The following is a 16,452-nucleotide window of genomic DNA, read 5'->3' on the forward strand; positions in this document are numbered from 1 at the left end:
CACAGGCCCCGCCCCATCCCCGCCCCTCCCCCGGGGTCGGGCCCCTCCCTCAATCCCCAGGCTCGGGCCCCGCCCCTCCGCCCCCACTCTCTCCGGCGCAGGCCCCGCCCCACTCCGCGTGGGCCCCGCCGCTCCCCGCCCCTCCCCCCGGGGTTGGGCCCCGCCCCCGCTCCCCTGGCTCCGGCCCCGCCCCTCCGCCCCCACTCTCTCCAGGCGTAGGCCCCGCCCCACTCCGCGTGGGCCCCGCCGCTCCCCGCCGACTTTCCCGGCACGGGCCCCGCCCCCACTCCCCCGGCTCCGCAGCCCGCTTCCCCCCTGCCCCCAGCCCCACGCGGACTCTCTTTGTTCCAGAGCCGCCCGCCCGGGTCCCCGGAGCCGCTGACTCAGCGGAGTGGAGCCAGCCCTTGGCGCCCCCGCCCCCACCCCACTCTCCCTGGAGACCCGGAGGCTGGCACTGCGCCGGCCCAGCCCTTCTTTTGTTCCCTAGGACATTCCTTTGCTCCAGCCCTCCCAACCTGGAGAGTCTGCGGTTACTGTTGCAGGTTATGTTTCGGGAAACTGACACCAAGTAAGCAGCCCTGAAACCTGGCTCCCGCCACGTCCTAGTTGTGGGTCTTCCGTAAGTCCTTCGACCTCCCAGAACCTCTGTTTCCTCACGTGTAAAGTGGGAGCCAAAATGCTGATCTGGAAGGGTCCCTGTGAGATTAAATGCGAAAACACTAATATAGGACTGCAGGCACAAAGTGAACGTTAGATACTTGGTTTTGGAAGGTCTGCACTGGTAAAAAGCTAACATTTCTGTGTTGAGTTCGCCCCTCCCTCATCCTGCTTCGCAGGGACAATTTGTCATCCCTCTAGGGCCTTTGAACTCTCGCTTTCTTAATGGGGGCCCTCCCTGATCTCTAGGGTACACCCACACCCGCATGGAGTTATTCTGTCGCACATTTCCCTAGCAGACGGTAATTTCCCCTATTCAAATACTTTTTTAAATGAGTTATAGTTTACTTTTGATGAAATGCACAGACAGAACTTACACATGCAATTCCACGAGTTCTGAGAAATGAAAACACCCCTGTAACCCACATCTCTATCAAGACAGAACGTTTCCTGCCCCACAGAAAGTTCTCTTGGAGTTCCTTCTCAGTGAATCCCACACCCCACCCAGGCAACCACTGTACCCACTTCTCTCACCCTTGGTAATTTTTCCTGTTCTAGAACAATAGAAATTAAAGCATACAATATGTTGTGTTTTTTCTTCTTTTAAAGTAGACTCCCTGCCCAGCCTGGAGCTCCAAAAGCAGGGCTTGAACTCAGGACCCTGAGATCGAAATCTGAGCTGAGGTCGAGTCAGAGCCTAGCTAAGTGAACCACCCAGGCGCCCCTAGAGTATGTTTTTGTTTTTGTTTGTTGAGTCTGGCTTCTTTCGTTCAGCATAATCTTGAGATGCATCCAGAGCCTTTCTCCTCTCTTCCTCCTCCTCCTGCTGCTGCTGCTCCTTCTTCGAGAGTCATCCATTTGGTGTGTGTATCAGTAATTTTTAAAAGTTGATTGAAACTGTTGAGTGGTATTTCATTATATAACTATACCATAACTTGCTTACCCATTTTTTTTTCCTGTTGATGGACAGTTGCATTGTTTTCAGTTTGGGGTTGTTATTAACCCCAAATTTGTGTAATATTCTTATACAAATTTTTTTGTGGACCTGAGTTTTTATTTATCTTGGATAGAGGAGTGGAATTGCTGGATCGTAGATTTAATCTCGCAGATTTTGTCTCCTAAGAAACTGCAAAATAGTCCTCTAACGCGGTTGTAGCATTTTACATTCTCACCATCAGTGCACGAGCAGTTCCGTTGTTCCACAGCCTCCTGAGCATTTGGCATTGCCAGTCTTTTTACTTGACTCATTTAATGGATGTAGTGTATCTTTTTATGGCATGACTTTTAAAAATAATAAATAAACGTTTTTAAAAAAATGATTAATACAAGTATACAATTCCAAAGGTACAAAACGCTATTTAGTAAAGAAGAGGCCGAGGTCACTCGATTTTTCTGCCTACAAGGTATCAGCCTTAGGAGTGGCTTTTGTCTCCATTCAAATTGTTCTTTTTGACTATCTTTTTTCCAATAGAATGTACAGGCCTCAGGAGGCGAGGGATCACCTGTGGTGTTCACAGCTGTGATCTGAGCTCCTCTCCAATGCTAATAAAGGCCCAATAAATATTGTTGAATGAATGCCAGGCACTGTTCTAGACAAGACATCATAACATTAATTATCTATCCCATTTTGATTCAAGAGGGTAGCAGAGTCCCTTTAGAGGAAGCCTGGAATTAAGTGATATCAATAGAATTTTGTTAACTGAATGCATGTTGATGGCGGAGACCCCCGGGGGTTCTTGCAGGCAGTCCATCACTTCTTATGTGTCAGGCACTGTGCAAACCAAAAAATACACGTGTTATTTTTGCTGCCCAGCATTATTTCTCACTTGTGGTAAGAGGACCTCAGTTTTCCTCAGGGGAATGGTCTTCCTCCACTCAGCCCGTACTTCCATTGGCTCCAGGTGGGCAGGTGACTTGAGCTTCACCAATCGGAGCGTCTCAGCCCCTTGGCAACAGTGATTGGTTCAGGGATGTGCCCACCGTGCAATCTGGACCAATGAAAGCCAGCCTCGGGCTTGTGTTCAAACTGGTGGGTGAGCCGGCTCTCTTCTTTCTCCTGGACTCGGAATTGTGGGGCTGGAAACCTGTGAGAGATGAGATCAAGGGAGTTTTATGAATAAAGTTAGGCACGAGGGCTAGGGGTGAGGTCCTAGCAGAGGGACACCCTCGGCCTGAGGAAAAACAAGAAGACCAGCGCGGTGGCGTGAAAGAGGAGGACCCTTCACTGGGTCAGACAGAGGCCAGAGCTTGAGGGGCCATGCGGGCCACAGACAGGGATTGGGATTTCACCTGAGAAGCTACTGGAAGATTTTGAGCAAAAGAGTTGTAAGATTTGATTCACATTTTTAAAAGATCATTCTGTGGAGATGAGGCTGGAAATGAGCAGGGGCATAGGAAGAAGGGAGGCCAGTTAGCAGGCTGTTGGGGCCATCAAGCTAGAAACCACAGACTTTGGGCTGGGGTTGTAGCTGTGGTGAAAAGTCGAGTGATTTAGCATGGCTTGTTTGGCAGTGGAGTCAGAGCAAAAGAAAGCAGAGCCTACAGGTTGTCTCTGATGACAATATTTGAGCCACTAGATCCAGCTATGCCTGAAGCAAGATCTTCCTCCTGGACTTTGCAGTTATAGGAGCCAATAAATTTTTTTTTATGACTAAAGGTAGTTTGATTTGGGATTCTGTCGTTCGGAAGTAAAATGAGTCATAGCTATGTGTATTATTTTATTAATCCTCAAAGCAAATCTTTAGGATTGCTGCTATTACCCCAATTTTGCAGTTGAGAAAACTGGAGGTTAGAGAGGGAGAGTGAATTGCCCAGGGCCATATAGAGATTAAGTGATAGAGATGGGATTCGGACCAAGTCACTAACCCCAAAGCCTGGGAAATTAACCCTACTGACCACAGATTATAAACTACACCCACCCAGCCCTGCCTAACATCATCTTTCTGACTGGCAGTCAGTTCCTTTTGCTCTACCCTAAAGGAGAACCCAAGGCCTTTGAGTTCCATGGTGTGGCGTGAGACCTTGTGCTCCAAAGGACCCTCAAGGGATCAGAATCCCACTTAACCTTTTTACATGGTACTTCTGCAAAATGAGAGGCATCTTAAAGTTCTCAAGCAAGTTCTTAGTATTGACCCTGAGTTATACATAGACCATCTTCGTGTATGTGAGAGACTCAAAGAGCACGTGTGTCAGTATTGGGAACTGTGATGTATGATAGGACTGATTCTCTTAAAAGAGGCAGAAACTGAGATCAGGGATGCCTGAGTGGCTCAGTCCGCTAAGTGCCTGCCTTCAGCTCAGGTCATGATCCCAGGGTGCTGGGACTGAGTCCCACATCAGGCTCTTTGCTCAGTGTGGAGCCTGTTTCTCCCTCTGTCCCTCCCCCTGTTCATGCACACTCTCTTTCTCTGACAGATAAATACATAAAATATTTATTTATTTATTTTTTAAAAGATTTTATTTATTTATTTGACAGAGAGAGAGACAGCCAGCGAGAGAGGGAACACAAGCAGGGGGGAGTGGGAGAGGAAGAAGCAGGCTCCTAGCAGAGGAGCCCGATGTGGGGCTCGATCCTGTAACACCAGAATCACGCCCTGAGCCGAAGGCAGACGCTTAACCGCTGTGCCACCCAGGCGCCCCTACATAAAATATTAAAAAAAAAAAACTGAGATCAAATAAACTGAGGAAAAATCATACTAGAAAACTCAAAATATACCACTATTGATTTCAGGTATGGCCGGATCCAGGAGCTCAAATGACGTCTTCCATTCCTCCTGCTTCACGGGTTCTCTGTATGGGTAAGTATGATGTCCTCCAGCAGTCCAAGTGTTAGCTTAGCAACTTCAGGAGAAAAAGACAATTTTCTCCAAAAGCTCTGGGAGAAAATATCTCAGGAGGACTCTAATAGACCAGAGAAAGTACCCATTCTTTCTCTGATCCAATCACTGAGATTAGACAAATAGGATACGTTGCTGGCCAGGACATGGTCATGCCCACCCCTGTCATCAGGAATAGGTAGGCTAGAATCAGTATCAGTCAAACCACATAGAATGGTTCCTTATAAAAACAAGGAGGAGGGCGCCTGAGGGGCTCAGTTGGTTAAGCGACTGCCTTTGGCTCAGGTCATGATCCCGGGGTCCTGGGATCGAGCCCCATATCAGCTGCCTGCTCAGTGGGAGCCTGCTTCTCCCTCTCCTGCTCCCCTGCTTGTGCGCTCTCTCCCTCTCTCTCTCTCTCTATGTCAAATAAATAAAATCTTAAAAAAAAACCAAAGAGGGTAGGAGATATATAAATATATTACATATATGTAAATATATAAAAATGTATTTTTTATTTTTTGTATGTGCACAGAATCTCTGGTAACATAATTAGTTCTTCTGAAGCAAAACGAGAATGGCTTAGGACAAAGTACATACTTTTGTACCAACTGAGTTTTTCATTTACCCATGTACACATATTAGCCATTACAATTTATTTTCCTTTTTTTTTTTTTTTAAAGATTTCATTTATTTAATTTATTTGAGAGAGAGAGCATGAGCACAGGGGAGAGGGGAGAGGCAGAGGGAGAAACAGACTCTCCACTGAGCAGGGAGCCCAATGCCAGGCTCAATCCCAGGATCCCGGGATCATGACCTGGGCTGAGGGCAGACGCTTAACCGACTGAGCCACCCAGGCGCCCCGCTTGTACCATTTCTATGTGCACTTCCCCTGGTTTCCGTGCTGGTGATTCAACTTCCAGCGCCGCCCACGGCTAGGAGGAGAGAGCCGGCTGCAGACTGTGCAGACGGCACTCGGCTACTGGGGCACTTTGCCCTCAGGAGAGCTGGAAGTACCCAGGAGTTTAAGTTCCTGCCCTGGCCCCATTCCCACCCCCACCATGGCGTGCTTTAGCCAGTGACTGGTCAGAATGGAAAGGAAAGCCCAGCTTCATTGCTTCAGGGCAAGGTCACACAGGGGTTGTACTTGGACCCCAGCATTCCCAATTCCCACAGGGATCAGGCAGAGGCTACCCCCTTCTGGGATTTTGTCTGAAACCACATCTTTGTTTGCTCTCTTCCCCATCCCTGTCCTGCTTCCCACACTCCCTTACCAGCTTCTCCTGGGGGGCCTTACTTACTATATCACCTGTACAAGAGTCTTCATCTCGGGCTCTGCTTCTGGAAAAAACAAACTATTCATTTGCTTTTATTAAAAAGACATTTATTTATTTATTTGGTCTATTATTTAATTAAATAAGTAATACAGACATTTACTATCCCTGTCAAATTCAAATAAAACTGAGCCCACAGCAATGTTTAATTTCACAAATCCCAAGCCCATGGCTCCCTGAGAAGGCGAATTATGCTATTGATTCTAGGTGTGTCCTTTCAGACCTTCGACTGTGTTTTCACTCAGACTTTTGTGTTTTGTCTGCTTGTTTTCTCATAACTGGGATAGTTCTGCGTGTTTCATTTGGCAATGTGCCTTTTTTCTTGAAGAATCTGTCTTGAATGTTTTTCCGTGTCAGCACATCTAGTCCAGCCTCCAGGGCGACCTCCCTAAACTGCCTGTGACATGAAGCTGCTCCCCTGCTTAGAGCCCTTGAAGTAATGCTTCCCACAGCCCTTGGAATAAAACCCAAGCCCCTGACTTGGTCCCACCCACCACTGCCGCCTCGTCTCCACTGCCTGCCCACTATTGCTCCACGCTGGACTCCCCTGGTTGACTTGAATGTGCCATATACTCTACTGCCTCAGGGCCTTTGCACAGCCCACTTCTTCTTTCTCGAATATTCTTCTCCCTTCCTCTTGGCCCAGCTAACTCCTGCTTACCCTAACTGCCTACTTAGCTTTGAGGTCCTAGCAGAAAAGCCTTCTCCGAGGCCCCAGACTGGGTGACATCTCCCACCACAGGTCTTTATAGTGCACTGTATTTTGCCTTTGGAGCCCTTATAAATAATTAATTCCTCTTGTCATTAATGCACATGGGTCATTATGCTGCTAATGAATGAATGAATTATCCCTATGACTCTGTTTCATGGTTTTCCCCCGACTGGAGTGCACACTCCACAAGGGAAGACTCCCTTCTGTCTTGTTTGCCCACATCACTAGTGACTGGCACAGCTCCAAGCAAGGAGGAGAGGCTCGGCGGTTGTTGAGTGAGTGGAAGGAAGAAGTGAAAAGCCATTAAAGAGCTTCTCTCAGTTTCCCTTTCTCTGGGGCAGCCCGGTCTCTTGTCTCTGCTGTGCTCTGGGGCCTCCTTTCTTCCCCTCTCTGCAGACCAAAGGCTACCACTCATGGTCACTTGCTGTTCTTCCTCACTTTGGCCCCCCTCCTCTCTCGGCCCACTACAGCCCCAACTCTACACCAGGGTCTTTCCACCCTGGAGCCCACCACTAGCCGACCGTGGCCTTTGGGTCTCTTTGCTCAAGTTCTTGGGGAAGAGTCTTCTTTGGCTCAACGCAACAACAAGACTGGTTTCCCTCAGGCCAGGGATCCATCCTGGCCATTCCTCGCTGGCCAGGTCAGCCTTAGGAGGGACTGCGGGAGCTGGGCCAGCTTAAGTCAGAAAGGGAAGTTGAATGTGGCAGGAAACTTGACTGGCATTTTTGCCACAAATGTAAAAAGGAACCAAAAATACAAAGGATTTTATTGTTTTGTTTAGTTTCTGGTTTAAGAAAATCTAGATGGCAGCTACCGCTGTCTAGATACATTTTAGTTTGCTTCGTCACATTCGTAGAGCCATTTGGGGCCATCTGTCCAGCTCTGATTGTCTGGGAACTGACCCCTACCATGGACAAATGTGTGTACACACATATATCCTCCATCCCAGAGGCCAGAGCTGATGGGTCCCGGGCTGAAAACCTGCCTCAGACTAGGTCAGTCAGACTCCTTGGGCTGAGAATTTGGAATTTATCACAGAGCTCCAGAACTGACCCAGCAATTTACCGCCAGATGCTGAGGAAAGCAAGAAGGAGGAGGAGGAGAGGAAGGAGGAGAAGGCAGACGACAGAGAGAAAAGAGAGACCAGACTTTCATTCTCTAAGTAAATATTCACTGAACGGGGCGCCTGGCTGGCTCAGGCAGAAGAGAGTGCAACTCTTGATCTCAGGGTCATGAGTTCGAGCCCCATGTTGGGCATAGAGATTACTTAAAAATAAATTAACTTAGGGGCGCCTGGGTGGCTCAGTCGTTAAGTGTCTGCCTTCGGCTCAGGGCGTGATCCCGGTGTTCTGGGATCAAGCCCCTTGTGTTCCCTCTCTCGCTGGCTGTCTCTCTGTCAAATAAATAAATAAAATCTTTAAAAATAAAATAAATTAATTTAAATAAATAAATAAATAAGCAACAACAGTATGTCAGGCACTATTCCGTGTGCTCGGGATACATCTATGAAACACGAAAGCAAAAATCCCTGCTCTCTTACAGGGTACATTTTGGTAGGGAAGAGACCGTGAGGGACATAAGTAAGAAAAATAATAAGTGGTGGTAGGAGCTAAGGAGGAAAAAGAACAAAAGCTAGGAAGTGGGGGGGCGCCTGGGTGGCACAGCGGTTAAGCACCTGCCTTCGGCTCAGGGCGTGATCCCGGCGTTCTGGGATCGAGCCCCACATCAGGCTCCTCCGCTAGGAGCCTGCTTCTTCCTCTCCCACTCCCCCTGCTTGTGTTCCCTCTCTCACTGGCTGTCTCTATCTCTGTCAAATAAATAAATAAAATCTTTAAAAAAGAAAAAAAAAAGCTAGGAAGTGGGGGAGGAAGTGGAGGGGCAGGAGAGGGCAGGGACTGAAATGGTAAAGATCTGAAGGAAGATGGGGCACCTGGGTGGCTCAGTTGGTTAAGCACTCTTGATCTCAGCTCAGGTCTTGACCTCAGGGTCAAGAGTTCAAGCCCTGTGTTGGGCTCCATGCTGGGCATGGAGCCTACTTAAAAAAGAAAAAAAAAAAAAAGATCTGAAGGAAGAGGAGGCTGTCATGTGGCCCCTGGGGAAGGAGGAATCTAGGGGGAGGGAGTGGTAAGAGCTGAGGCCCTGAGGAGGAGCGCGCCCCGGCTGAGCTCTGTGGCAGCAGCAACATGGGGAAGGGGACAGGAGTGGGAGACGCAGGCAGAGAAGCCGCAGGGGTGGATCTGCAGGGCCTTGGGAATGAGAAAAGCCGCTGGGGAGTTTTGAGCAGGAGTGGCACGGTCTGAATTGCCAGGGGCAGCACCTGGGGTCCCCTTAGGAGGCCACGGCAAGGTTCCAGGCCTGAGGCGCCCGTGGCTTGGACCTAAGGGCTAGCAGTGGAGTTGATGGGAAGGGTCAGCTTCTGGACGTATTTTGAGGGCAAAGCCAACAGAACTTGCCACAGATTGCAGAGAGGTGTCAGAAACAAGAGCTAAGGCTGACTCCCGTGGGGGGACTGGCAGAGCCCCCAGAAAGGGCCCAGGTGACGGCCAGCGGGCCACTGCAGACAGACGGGCGGCTTTGCTGGTTTCTGGGTCCAGGGCCTCCTGGCCACAGATCTGGGCCTGGGAACCCATAACCTGCACTCAGATCATTCTTAACAACCTGCGCTCCCACCCTTTCTATGTAAGCTAATTTGAGCGGGTTTCCATCCGGAGCAACTGAAAGACCATCCCCTCCTGATGTGCCCCTGCATTTCTCATTTCAGGGACCCGAAACCTTGTAATTCTTCATATACATGTCCGTCTCTACCACCGGCCTCTGAGTTCCCCAGGGTCAGGGATGTCGTTGTCCATATCCCCATCCTCAGGAGCCGGCGCAGGGCCTGGCTTAGAGAAATCGGATGATTGCTGCCCTTCCCCGGACTCCAAAATAGAAAGCATCCCACGTGAAGAGCTCCTCCTTCCGACCGCAACCCAAGCAACTCTACTTTTTCTCTTTAATATACCAGACTTCCAAGTAGCTTCCCTCTGAGACCAGGTTTTCTGGTTTTAAAAGTGAAAAGAGTTTGAAAAATCACTGTCTACTCCCAGGGGAGCATGGCAAACTGTACACACTTGGTCGGTGTTCCTTCTGAGGAAGAGGAGAAGAAAGTCGATTGAGCTGAGTCTGCACCAGCGAGGGCACCGCGGAGAAGCAGACCCCACAGCTCGGGGGACAGTAGAGCCGGGCAGCTCTGGTCTCCGCAGGAGGGGGGCTGAGCCCAGGAGACTTGCTGAAATGCTGTGTTGGGTGAGTAGACCTCAGTTCCCTCTCCTATTTTTCATACCACCGACACACCATCTTCAATCTCTGCTTCCCAAAGTTGAATTTTGCTTAGAATTTATGAACATTTTTTGTACCAGTTAACTATTTTCGTGTCCTCTTTGAAATTGTTGGTCAAAAAGAGGTCAAATGAATAAAACTTTTTATAAGGACAATAGTAACCTTCAACAAATCTGAGCAGTAAGAATTATTCACATAAAGTATTTGAGCCATAAAATTAATCTCTTGGAAGCCCATGTACTTTGATATGAAATATCAGAAGTGATATTCTGACCCAAAATAGAAGGGATTGTAGTGGCTTGGATTACTTAGATTCATCGTATTCTTTTTTCTTTATATTATATTATATTATATTATATTATATTATATTATATTATATTATTTATTTTTATATATTTTTTTCAAATAGGCTCTGTCCCCAACATGGGGCTTGAACTCACAACTCTAAGCTCAAAAGTCCCATGCTCCACGGACTGAGTCAGCCAGGCGCCCCAGACTCATCATTTTCAATAACTTCATTTTTAAAAAAGATTTTATTTATTTATTTGAGAGAGAGAAAGAGACAGCAAGAGAGAGTGCAAGCAGGGGGAGAAGGAGAAGCAGGCTCCCCGCTGAGCAGGGGAGCCCAACATGGGACTCGATCCCAGGGCGCTGGGATCGTGACCTGAGCCAAAGGCAGAGACTGAGCCACCCAGGCGCCCCTTCAATAACTTCATTTAACATGGAATTTAGATCTATAGGACTGAATCTTTTACGTGCTTACACAGAAAAGCTTTTCTCAGAGTCTAAGACAAATATCAACCTGACTTATGTTTCTCAGAGGAAATTTTTTTTAAGTTTTATATACTTAGGTAATCTCTACCCCCAATGTGGGGCTCGAACTCACAACCCTGAGATCAAGAGTCGCATGTGTCGTGGCCTGAGCCAGCCAGGCGCCCCTCCCAGAGGGAATTCTTGATACCTCTATACCATCCATAATTGTCTATAGTGTCTATACCATCAGGACCCAGACTTACACAGTGTTTCTAAACTGTCTCATGTGTTTCACAGTATTTGTTACCACTTTGAATGTCTCATCCTAGCAGATTGTCTTGGAACTTTGGACGTTCTTCTAGACATTTCTCTTTCAGGATTCTAATCGATACCACATAAATACAACAGTTAGTAAGATCCATAGGGTCATCAGTCTATGGTGAAAGCTTTATTGTCAGTGCGCCCACTAATGGCTTGGTGTGAGTCTAAAGTAACACCGTTCTCATTTCCAGAGCTTCCAAATGTGATGTTTGCTTTGGTCCAAGACGCAGTGTTGACTAGTTCCATGCAAGCCAGTAAAGCCACTGCTTTGGCAATGGCACAAAGGCGTCTTGGTTTTAGCTACTAGTTGTGTGGAGTTGAAACTACCTTCTTGAGCTGGACCTGATACTATGAAAACCAATCTCATAAAAGGAACTTTGTTCTGTATTTTGCATGTGGAGATGTTTTTTGAAAAAAACTCAAACCTTTCTTCTGTGTCAAATGATGTCTTACGCACATAGAACACAGCTCTTGGAATTAAAATTATGATAACATCCAGGAAGATTAGAACAGAAGAGCTGTAAATCCAGGTACAGGAATGTCACAGAAAGTAGAGCAAAAGGACAGAGATGGAAAATAACAGAGAAATTATCAGAAACTTAGAGGGCCAGTCTAGGATGTCTACTATCTCAGTTTCAGGAGTTCCAGAAAGAACAGAGGAAACAGAGGGGAGGAAATCCTCCAAGAAAACAATTCAAGAACTCCAAAGAACATTGGTTACCATAGTGAGGCCCACTAAGTTCCCAGAAAAGTAGATGAAAATTGGTCTATGCCAAGTTACATTGGCAGGAAATTTCAGAACAATAGGGACAAAGAGAAGATGTTACAAGATTCCAGAGAGAAAAACAAGTTTTCCAAAGGCATACACACATAGAGAGTGTGGTTATGGTGTTAAAAACTTGCTAAACAAAGGACATTGATTTGTTACGATGCAAAAAGCAATATGTGCAAGGGTGTGCTTTTTTTTAAAAAAACATTTTATTTATATATTTGACAGAGAGAGAGCACAAGCAGAGGGAGCCACAGGCAGAGGGAGTGGGAGAAGCAGACTGTCCACTGAGCAGGGAGCCCGATGCAGGGCTTGATCCCAGGACCCCGGAATCATGACCTGAGCCAAAGGCAGACGCTTAACTGACTGAGCCACCCAGGCGCCCCAAGGGTGTACTTTTTTTGGAAGTGAATGAAGTGTGGGTAAGCTCTGTCATTTGGTCTGTCCGGAAGTACACATCACTCCTCCGGGATTATGGTTCTGTCCCTCCTTCCTCTGAATATACCATGTGTTTTGAGTGGGTGCTCCCCAGTCTTAGAGGCCCCTTTCTCCGTGGCATGTTATCTCAGAACCACCTCCAAAATTATGAGAACCCAGAGCTCAAAAGTCATTACTGATTTCCTGCGGGGTGGTAAAGATGGAAGCTTCCATAGGTGCTGGCCACCATGAGCCCCGGCGATGTTTGAGAGACTAGAGGCCCGGCAGAGAGAGGCAGAGGTGAGATTTGGCCGTGTCACAGCCTTTGGGGCTAGCCGTCCCTGAAACTAGGCAAGCTAGCCCCTTACGCTTTCTGCGGCGGTGTGAGGTCTTCCGAAACAAAACAGAACAAAACACATTTGTCTGACCTGAGTTCCCATCACTTGAAACAAAGTCTCGTGCCTCGTACAGAAACGTAAAGGGCAGCTCTACTTACTTGTGTCATGATTAATCATTAGAACTGACATGTATTGGGACTTAGGAGATGCCAGGCACCGTGCACGTGTTTTCAAGGTATTATCTTGTCGAATCCTCCCAGGAGACCTGCGAGGTAGGTCCTTCTATCATCTCCGTAAAGCAGAGAAAGAAACTGAGGACACAGCAGGAGGGTTACTTCTTCACACTCTGAGATTAAATCTCAGGCACTTAAGAGACCATCAGTGACCCTCCTCTCAAAGGGACACCCCCACCTGTCCACGCGCCACTCCTCGCCCTGCTACCTGCTCCTGCTTTGTCTTCGGCCAGAACGCCCTTCCTCCCAGCTCCCCCCGGCCAAATCCTACTCACCCTTCAAGACCCACTCAAAAGGGTCCTGCCCTGGGGCGCCTGGCTGGCTCAGTCGGTGCAGCACACGACTCTTGATCTCAGGGTCATGAGTTCAAGTCCCACGTTGGGCATGGAGCTTACTTAAAAAAAAAAAATATTAACAATAAGTGTCCTGCCCTGCTCCCTCTTGAACTCCTCATCCTCAAACACAGATTACTTCCTCGGCTCTTCTCTCTCCTCACCCCAGAGGCAAAATATTATGAAATTAAGGGCAAAAGCTCGGTTCAGATGGAATTTAAATCCTAGCTCTACCACTGACTCGTTTAACATACCTGGGTCTTGACACATCCGGGCTTCAGTTTCTTCATCTGTAGAATGGGACAAACTAGTACTGCCTTGTGAGTTTCTTGCAAGGATTCACTGAGTTGAATACATGCCTGTAAGTTCTTAGTGCCTGCTTTGTAGGCGCATTCAGTAGATGTTAGCTAGTGCGAACACTAGCATATGACCCTATCCTCGAGCCACCGCCTTCCTCTTTCTAAGCCCCAGACTCTATATCCGTAAGGTGGACAGAACGGCAGGACTGGCGTGAGATTAAGATCAGCTACCGCTCGTGAGCACCTGACATTATCATCAGCAGACTGTGAGCAGGAGCTGCGGCAGCTGCCAGAAATGATGGCTCCATCTATTTCGAGACTTTCCACAGTGGACTTTTCTGTGGCTCCGTCTCCACTCCAGCGTTGGTATCTCCAGGGCAGATACTCTCTGGGGTGATCCAAGTGGCTGCTCACCGAAGACCTCCCCCTGCCTTTCAACTGCTGATTGGCTTCCCAGTTAGAAACTCAACATTTCAGTCTGGTTAGGTTCTTTTAAAAATAGTTCCTGACTGCATCTGAAACACACACATCCAATCTCCTTATTAAAAATGTGTGCATTATCGCTAAGGCTAAAATCTGCGTTGAGCATGTCGCCGATCAGTTCGAGGGCTTATTTTTATTGAAGCTGCTCAGTACTTAGATACTTTCAAGCTGAAGACTGATGTCTTTCTTCTAGTCTGAAAAAATCCTCACCCCTTGTTTTTGTTTTTAAAGGTTCTATTTATTTATTTGACACAGAGAGAGAGAGAGCCAGCGAGAGAGGGAACATAAGCATGGGGAGTGGGAGAGGAAGAAGCAGGCTTCCCAGTGGAGCAGGGAGCCCAATGTGGGGCTCGATCCCAGGACCCTGGGATCACACCCCGAGCTGAAGGCAGACGCTTAACGACTGAGCCACCCAGGTGCCCCATCACCCCTTGTTTCTTCAAGTGCTGCCTCTTTGCCATTTGTCCCATTCTGCTCTCCTGGAATGCTGGTTAGAGGCTCTCAATCTGACCTCCAAATGTCTTAATTTCTCTCTTTTTTCCCTCCTTTCTTTTCTTTCTGGGTCAGTTTCTTAGTAGTACCTTCATTTTTTTCTCCCTGACATTTGATTGTGTTATAATAGGCAATAAAGAATGGTATAGACCCCAGTGAGGGTTCATCTAACACTTTGCCACAATTTTGAAAAGCACATGATATTAATATTAAAATGTAGCAATATAAAATAAAACCCTTTTCAAAAACAAACGTTAAAAGTAAAATGTAATTGTATTTCTTTTAAAAGTCTTGTCCATTTTGAAAAGATGAATATTGAATATAAAAATTTTAAATATGGAGGGACGTGTGGGTAGCGCAGTCAGTTAAGTGTCAGATTCTTGATTTCAGCTCAGGTCACGATATCAGGGTCGTGAAATCGAACCCAGTGTCAGGCTCTGTGCTCAGCATGGAGTCTGCTTGAGATTCTCTCTCTCCCTCTCCCTCTCCCCTTCCCCTCCCCCACACTCGCATGAGTGCGTGCACTCTCTTTCTAAAATAATAATTTTTTAAAAAATTGAAGTATGGAAAAAATATTTCTCACCAAAAAGTTTCAAGAACTATTGGCTAACATTTGTCTTTTAAGTGCCTTGAGTAACATATTTGGAGGTGGGACCATTTTTTTCAAAGGTGGGTAATAACAGTGTGTGAATGTTGATTGGATTTAGCCCAAAGCGAAGCAAAGGTGAAATGTGCCATTTAGAAATAGCCTGGTCACCCCTTGGTCTCTGATACTTTGCTCCACACCCGCCCCACGCCTGGCACAAGCACGCAACCCCCTTTGCCTCACTTGGGAATCCAGCACCATAATGATTACAAAATGGCCGCTCAGATTACACTCAGGGCCTGGAGGCTGGAGGGCGCTGAAAGTTAGCCAGTTACCACCTGCTTCCAGCAGGAACAAAGATCCCTGGGCAGCTGAATTACTTTCCAAGACCTCCTTCACCTGTGACCTTCACCATGTGAAGTCTTTTTATTGCTATTCCTGTTTACGCATGACGACTGCAATTTGTGTCTCGAGATTTTTTTCCCCAGCTATGCTTGCCTTCTTTCTGCTTCCTGATGACAGAGGACATTGGCGGTACACGGGGCCACAGCTATCTTTTGCCCCTTTTATTGTACTTGGGTTTGTTCCCCATCGAGGTATTTGGGGGCAGTAAGAAAAACTGGGAAGTCAATCACAACACACACATTTCTCAAACTGAGTCACTTCTGATACCACAAGATCTAATTTAGCTTGCCCCTGGAGAAAATTCAAGCAACTTTGGTGCTTATTCAAACATTCAGATCATGGTGTCAATTTCTAGCATAAATCACAGCTCTCAACTCACATGTACTTTCAAAAGAAAAATAAAACCAAGCCATTTAAAAATAATGTTTTCCTAAATGTCACTTGATGGATTTTTATGGCAGATCTGAGTATCCAAAACTCAAGCTTGAGTTATTTTTGAAACAGATAAACTGAAATGTGTTCACCAATGAAATAAATTCAGTACACGTAGCCAACTTGTTTACAAGTTTCTTATTTAAAGGCCGTAGGGAATTTGTATTCTGCAATATCCAATCTGCAAATCAGGTTATTTTTACTCAGGATTGCATTCTATAGATAACAGAACATCACAGACTGTGTCTTAGCGTAAGAAATGCGGGTTTTTGACAGGAGTCCACACAAAAACTCTTGTTGAGATACTTTCCCAAATTAGTAGTATAGAATTTTTTATTACTTTCCCAGAAAAACAGGGAAACACTATAAACACATTACTCTTACGGATAAAAAGAGATAACAACCAAGTGCTCTATTATTCTTTACTGTAAACATTTTTTTTGAAGTTCAGTATAATTAGATGTTTAGACATTTCCATGTTAATTGTTCATTCACAGGAGATAACTAAGTAAACCACATTAGACTCTTTTAAAAGCTTAATCTTCTTAAAAAAATGTCATTCAGTTTTTTCATTTTAATTCCAGTATAGTTAACGAACGGTGTTATATTAGTTTCAGGCGTACAATATAGTGATTCGCCAGTTCTATACCTTGCTCAGCATTCATCATGCAAAGTGTGCTCTTGAAAAGCTAAATCTTAATATTGAACTCTTTTGCCCGTCTTTTGGTATCCAGATTTAAAATCCATGGAAACGTG

General features: G+C 46.6%; 1 long non-coding RNA gene across 1 annotated transcript; it reads left to right on the plus strand.

Annotated features, from left to right (window-relative positions):
- The first annotated feature begins 338 nt into the window (after positions 1 to 338).
- LOC123782345 (uncharacterized) lies at positions 339 to 10,146 on the plus strand. The gene is made up of 3 exons (XR_006776962.2): positions 339 to 568; positions 4,388 to 4,454; positions 9,280 to 10,146. It is a non-coding gene; the product is annotated as an uncharacterized LOC123782345 (long non-coding RNA).
- Positions 10,147 to 16,452: the final 6,306 nt, after the last annotated feature.

The sequence above is a fragment of the Ursus americanus genome, chromosome 33 (genome assembly GCF_024610735.1).
Source record: "Ursus americanus isolate L20-20 chromosome 33, mUrsAme1.1.p, whole genome shotgun sequence".
Taxonomy (NCBI): domain Eukaryota; kingdom Metazoa; phylum Chordata; class Mammalia; order Carnivora; family Ursidae; genus Ursus; species Ursus americanus.